At 44.3% G+C, this 6,475-nt stretch overlaps 1 non-coding gene across 1 annotated transcript; it reads left to right on the top strand.

Moving 5' to 3' along the window:
* Positions 1 to 4,046: 4,046 nt before the first annotated feature.
* Positions 4,047 to 4,210, top strand: LOC111818596. The gene has a single exon (XR_002822552.1). It is a non-coding gene; the product is annotated as a U1 spliceosomal RNA (small nuclear RNA).
* The last annotated feature ends 2,265 nt before the right edge of the window (positions 4,211 to 6,475 follow it).

Below are 6,475 nucleotides of genomic sequence, written 5' to 3'. Positions count from 1 at the left end.
CTTCCCTTAGCAAAACCCATTTGGGACCTGGAGTGCAAGGAACTGACAGGTCTCCCAAGCCCAGAGTAGGGCGGATAGATAGGAGGTAAAGGGATGGTAACCCCAGCCCAGCCCTTCATCTCTTGAGTCTGTCATGGAGCCTTCATTGGAAGAAGCAGCCAGTGATAGAGTCAATTACTGCTCCTTATCCTTTCTCTTTTCTTATTTATCAATGAATTAAAAAGTGTCTTAAAAAACTGGCACTTTGCCAGCCCTCCAGATGAATCCGCATTCTTGACGCTGTCCATACAGTCAGATTCACTCAGTGTAAGTGCTGTGAATGCCAAGGAAGCAAGCTTTTGGCTTCCTCTCTGTAGACGGTGCTCACTGCACAGGTGGTTTCTGCCAGACCAGAGATTTGGTTACTGTTCATACACTTAGAATTTCTGGAGACGTACTTTCTGTTTGAAGTATTCTGTAGCACTATCACTTGAACATGCAAGAAGTGCCACTACTCAGTGTGCTCAGATCTTGGCTCCAGAGCTCGGCCACCGCCCCCACCTTCTGCGGCCCATACTCTCACCTGTCTCAGCTAACGTTCACCCCTTGCCACTACCTTCTCTGGCCCCAAACCATGGCTTCATCCTGATTTCTTCCTTTCTTTCATATCAGAAAATTCCCACTTTCCCCTTCAAATTATGATCTAAAATTTGGCTGCTGGTGATAATGCCAGCTACATTATGTTGATCTCAACCACTGTCATCTCTACCCTGAATTACTGCATCTCTTGGCTACCAGGTATAGTCCTTGTGACTTTCTTCTTCTCCAGATCCATAGGGGTCCCATATTTTTCTCAGACTAAAAGCTAAAATGTCCTTTAACAGTTCACAATATTCTCCATAATCTGGCTCCATGGGCTTTTCCCTGAGTGCCCCATCCCCACACCCCATAACTCTTCTCCTTGGTAACTCTGCCCCCCCCAAGCTGGCCTCCTGAATTCCAGGCACAGACCCAAAGAGGGCCTCGGACCCAGCTTCTCTCCAGGCCAAGACTGCTTCTCCCGCAGGTATCCTCAGTCCTACTCTCAGTCTTCCTCAAATATCAGAATCCCTTGGGCCAGAGAGATAGCTCGGCAGTCTAAAGCTCTAGCTTAGGCAAGCTTAAGCAGGGGACTGCGGTTCGATCCCCAGCACTGCATGCTGTGCCAGATCTGGAGCTGGTAAATAAATAAATTCTTGCATACATACATAGATAAATGTCACCATCTCGCTAGCGCTGCAGACCTTCTCCAGCCCTCCAGACCCTTCTACCCTTAGTTCATTTCCCCTATTCCATTTAGCATCTGTGACACACCTCACAGTTTGAACATGCACTGTGCTTATTCTTTGAGGTTTTCTCCAATTTGCCCATTTTTAAGGGCAAATAATTGCAGTTGCTTTCTTCACTGATATAGCCAATGTGTTCAAAACCATAGCAGGTCACATAATACAATCTAAAATATTTGTTGAAAAAAATGTTTAAGACACAACATTTGTGACTCGTTTTGGGTTTATAGGTTTTTTTTGTATTTCTAAACTATGATTATTATTATTGTTGTTGCTGTTATTGATATTGGTTCACCTCTTTGGTCTTATGAAATTTTTCTAAAGGAAAAAATGAAAAATAAAACTAAGCTTATGTAGTTTCCAGAAGGCAGGAAGCTTTATAAACTGAGACTATAACAGCTTAGAACTACTGAATAGAATTTAAAAAATGAATTTGCTCATCAGAACATAAAAAATAAAATAGGAGCCATTTTTTTATGTAGGTGAGTCCTTATAACTCTTTTTAAATACTCTATAAAATTATCATCCTTTCAGGTCCAGGTCTGGGAGATTTTTCCCTTTTAAGATTCTTCTGTAAAAAAAAAGTCACAAATCTAATCGGACAGGAACTCTTAAAACCACAGATATGATTAAGGCTCAGTCCCCTAATAAATGTGCAATGAGACACTTGTCAGCCCTCGAAATAATGAGCTGTGATCTATGATAAATGTGCCAATAACGCATTTTCCAGGGCAGCATATTTCAGAGTGGTAGGAAATAGTTGAATCACAGCAGGATCTTATTTTTACACAAATTACTTCTAAACTCCAAACACATCTAAAATTAATTTCCTTCATCACATTAACACTGGGCTGTTAATCACTGGAATGAGTGCTGGTGTTTGACAGACATAAAAAATTGATTTGCATTTGCAGGAAGAGGGGGGGTATATATAAAAGAGGCACGTTCCTTGTGCAAAATAAAGTTCTGCATATACTGCTCCATAAAATCTATTGCCTGTTTACTAGTCACAGATGATTATAGAGGTGAGTGCAATAATTTTTTTTGAACTTCAAATTAAAAGGCCTGACCTGTCTTAAGCAGCATGCATGAATTAAGAAGAATATATACTGCAATACGCCTGTAACAAAACAGATTGAAATTACAAAGTGCTTAATCTCCTCTAGTCAATCTCTGGGAATTAATTTATTCACTCACGCGGTCCTGAATACACACACAAAACAAATATTACATTTCTGTGATTCCTGCTTATAGGGAACTCCTAGTCAAAGGCAGACAATAATTGGAGGTATGCATGCAATAATTGTTATGGCAACAAAATAGGTTAGACGCCTGGGAATATGGTGGAAGGATATGCTACTCTATCTGCATATCTCAGAGGATTAAAAGCAAGGATTAAATAAATCACTGCATTAAGTAAGAGTTGAAACAGGGCCTGGCCCATGAAGAACCACCAGTGCACGCCATTCACGCAAGAGGCCTGTCCATGCCACGCATCTTTAAGCATCTGTAGCAAGCATGGACCTAAGCATGTAGAGTACATAGGTGGGTGCTGCAGAGGTTGCTCACCACCAGCTCAAAGTGCTCACAACCCAGTGGGAAAAACAGTATAGCATAACAGAGCTTCAGGAGAGGATGCCAAGAGTCTCGTGGAAAGAGAGAGCCAGACTCTAATGAGTCCTGGAATCCAGGAAGGACCTACAGAGATTGCAGTGCACAGAGAACCAGTGAGTGGTCCTTCCGGCCACTATCTTTATAATGTGTTTAAATCTTAGCAAAACTTACATAAGGATGTGCTGGCCTAACGAGTGAGGAAAGAACTCTGCCCTAGACATGCTGGGGAGCTAAGCCAGCATATGCTAGCCAGTTAAGTACTCGTGGGGCTGGTTCTTTGAATGCTTGATTAAGGGGAGCAGAACACAAAACAGGGGAGGAAGGATTTGTGGACTCAAGGATGCAGTCTAAAGAGACAGAATTGAACACCTTGGCAGGGACCCAGGAAGAGCTGATTCATGACTGGCATGGCTCCTGGAGGCGTGGAAGCAGCCACAGCTCATGTCAAAAGGACAGAATCGCACAGGCAGATGGTGGAGGAAGAAGTTTAGCCTCAGGAAAGTGTGTTTGGTGAAATGGATTAACTGCGCAGAGCCAGAAGCCCCTCCAGGTGATTCATCTTCACTGGGGACTCCAGTGACACAGCTCACATCAAGGCCATAGGAATGTGCCAGAGATAGTGACAAAGATAGATCTTGGGCAGTAGGAAGGCCTGCCACAGTACTAAGGCCATCAGTAACAAGCAGATGATAGGAAGCCAATACAAGAGATTCAACCTCCAAAAGCTGGGGGCCTCACAAGGACTGTCAGGGTTGGTGGCAGCCAAGGGGACCCGCTGCACAAACTATGGAGACTGCAGAACAGAAAAGGTGGATAATTGCAGGAGTCCTACTCAATTTACAAAAGAAAAATAACATTTGTAAAGGGTGATCCAGCCACTGGCTGAAGACAATCACCCCCAGAACACAACAGGAATCCCTTTTCCAAATTCAGATCTGTGCTACTTTTTAGACCTGGAAACCCCTGTCTGAAGTGACAACAATGTCACCCAAATAAAGAATCTCACAACATGCAAGAGTGCCAGGCACACACAGCAGTGCTTCTCCTGTCTTGCAGAGGAGCCCACAGCCATTGCCATGAGTAACTGAAGGAAATATAATCCTGGACATCTCAAGAATGACAGGACATACATTCATCTGGCAGGGGAGATACTATGATTGTGCAGGTGGGGTTCCCAGGGCGAGGCTTATACCTTGTACTCCAGATGGGCTGACCCCTCTGATTTCCCCCAATATGAGAAACTCAAATGCATAATTTGTGGTAGTGGGGGACTCTGTTCACACTTTCCCTAAGGAAAAGAAAAGAATGCCTGGACACAGAATCAGAGTTGACATCAATACCCAATACTTGAAGCACTGTCAGGCTTTGTTCTGTGTTAGGGAGAGGGCACTGGAAGCCATGTAACAAATACAATCTGTCCTTTCTTAATACTGTGTATTGAACCCAGGGGGTACTGAGTTACAGCCCCAGCTCTCTCTTACTTTCAATTTTATTTTGAGACAGGATTTCACTATGCTGCCTAGGCTGCTCTCAAACTTGTAATTCCCCTGCCTCCTGAGCAGGTGGGGTCATTGTGCACCACTCTGCCCAGCCATCAATTCAACCTTTAATGCATCTGGCATAGGTCACACACACCCTGACCTGCATGCTCCCCAAATGTACAGTTGAGAATGTTCTTGGCAGTTGACACCTTGTTCCATAGGACAAGAGTCACCAGAGTGGAAAAGGTGACGTAGAGGCCTCTGAAACTAATCCTCTTTAACCTGCATAACAAATACAAAGCAAAACTGTATTCCTAGGCTATTGCAAATGTAAGCAATATTTTCTTTCCTTTCTTATTTATTTATTCACTTGATACAGGCTCTCGCTAAGCAACTCAGACTCCTAGTGATCCTCCTGTTTTGACCTCCCTGGTTCTGGGGCTACAGGTGTGCACCACCACACCATGTTTCAGTGACCAGCACAGCGTGCCTGGGGTTCCAGGCTGGCATGAAATATGGTACAATGGATGGGATCCAGATTTTTGTGCTTAGCAGGCAGACACTTAGACCACACAGCTATCTCCCCAGCCCTGTAAGCAATTTTCATAATGCTTAAGAATACACAGGACCTAGCGAATCCTAGAGAATGTCTCTAGACCACTGCAGTCCAACCCCGGGGGCAGTGGCCCTGCTTGCTGTGGCAGCTTTGCCTTCAGCATGTGGTAGGTGGCCACGGATGCGGTGGAGGCTTTCATTTCTGCCACTGTTGTGAAAGAGGGTAAATATCTGTTCACACTCACATGAAATAAACAACAGAATGTATATATTTAAAGGCTTATCTCAGAGCTACCACCCCAACTCTCTGCTATTTGCCACGGCAGGGTCAGCCGGATAAAAACCACACCATGGCCAAATGCATCAGCGGCGTCCTGTGTGTGGATCAGGCTGGAAGAACGACAGGTAGATTTGCACTGCAGGCCACACACATGCTATGCAGAGGCAAATAACCTTGCAAAACTTCAGGACCTGCCACCTCCAGAAAATGTTTAGAAATTCAGTGCCAGGGCGATCACAGTGCCCTGAAAGCTCAATGTCTCCCCATAGCAAAGCAGGTGCAAGTGGACCCTCTTGGGGTTCTGGCTGCAGCATACAGTAGTCCCTCGCCATCCCGCAGCTTGACTTTTGCAAATTCACTGTTTTGCAGGTTTTCAAAAAATATTGATGTAAATTACTTATTGCAGATTTTTTGCTACATGGCAGGATTTTGCAGTACCATACAGTGTAACTATATTGTTAAAAATTACGTAGGCTTATGAATCTAGAAAATGGCTAAGAACATTAAAAGTGTTTTTTAAAGTGTGGGAAGGGCTTACAAGAGTGTGGGAAGGATTCATAAAGCATAAAACATTGCTACTTTGCTGACTTTCGCTTATCATGGGGCTGCCTGGGACATAACCTCCGCACTAAGTGAGGGACAGCTGTATTTTGCATCTTGGATTACTGTTCGGGTCAAATGGTAGGCAGCAGGAAGGCTTGTGATCTTCGAGTGGGAGAGTTAGGCCTGGAGAAGGAAAGGGCTTTGAGGCAGCTCTGAAGAGAGGCCGGCAGCTACTCCTTGGGGAAAACGGTCCACAAATGCCACAGAGTTAGAGAATGTTAGTGAGAAAAGGTGTGGTAAGGCACTGTGGAACACCCCAGGTGAAGAACCGGACATATGAGGTGTGATGGAAATGCTAAATTTTTTAAAAAACAATTACATTAAAAAACACTGCAGGGCTGAGGGTTCAATCCCTGACCTTGCTAAGTCGGCCCCGTCCCCGGGGCACTCTGAGACAGCAATTGAGACTGGACGTTGTGAAGTGCGTCTGTAATCCCAGCTCTTGGTAGGCTGTAAACAGGCGGATCACTAAGAGTCGGATCTAGTAGTGAGACCCTGAACACTCTGTAGACCCTTCCAAATTTAAAAAAAAATGCATTAAGCAAGAGACAGGAAAAGGAATATTGTGGGACTGTCCTGCTTCAAGGTTGTATATGGTGAGATTTTTGGACTTATGTGCAAACATGAGAAGCATAGAA

Source organism: Octodon degus, unplaced genomic scaffold (assembly GCF_000260255.1).
Source record: "Octodon degus isolate 3935 unplaced genomic scaffold, OctDeg1.0 scaffold00096, whole genome shotgun sequence".
Taxonomy (NCBI): Eukaryota; Metazoa; Chordata; class Mammalia; order Rodentia; family Octodontidae; genus Octodon; species Octodon degus.
Note: the sequence above shows the minus strand (reverse complement) of the source record. Positions and strands in the feature narration are given on the sequence as shown.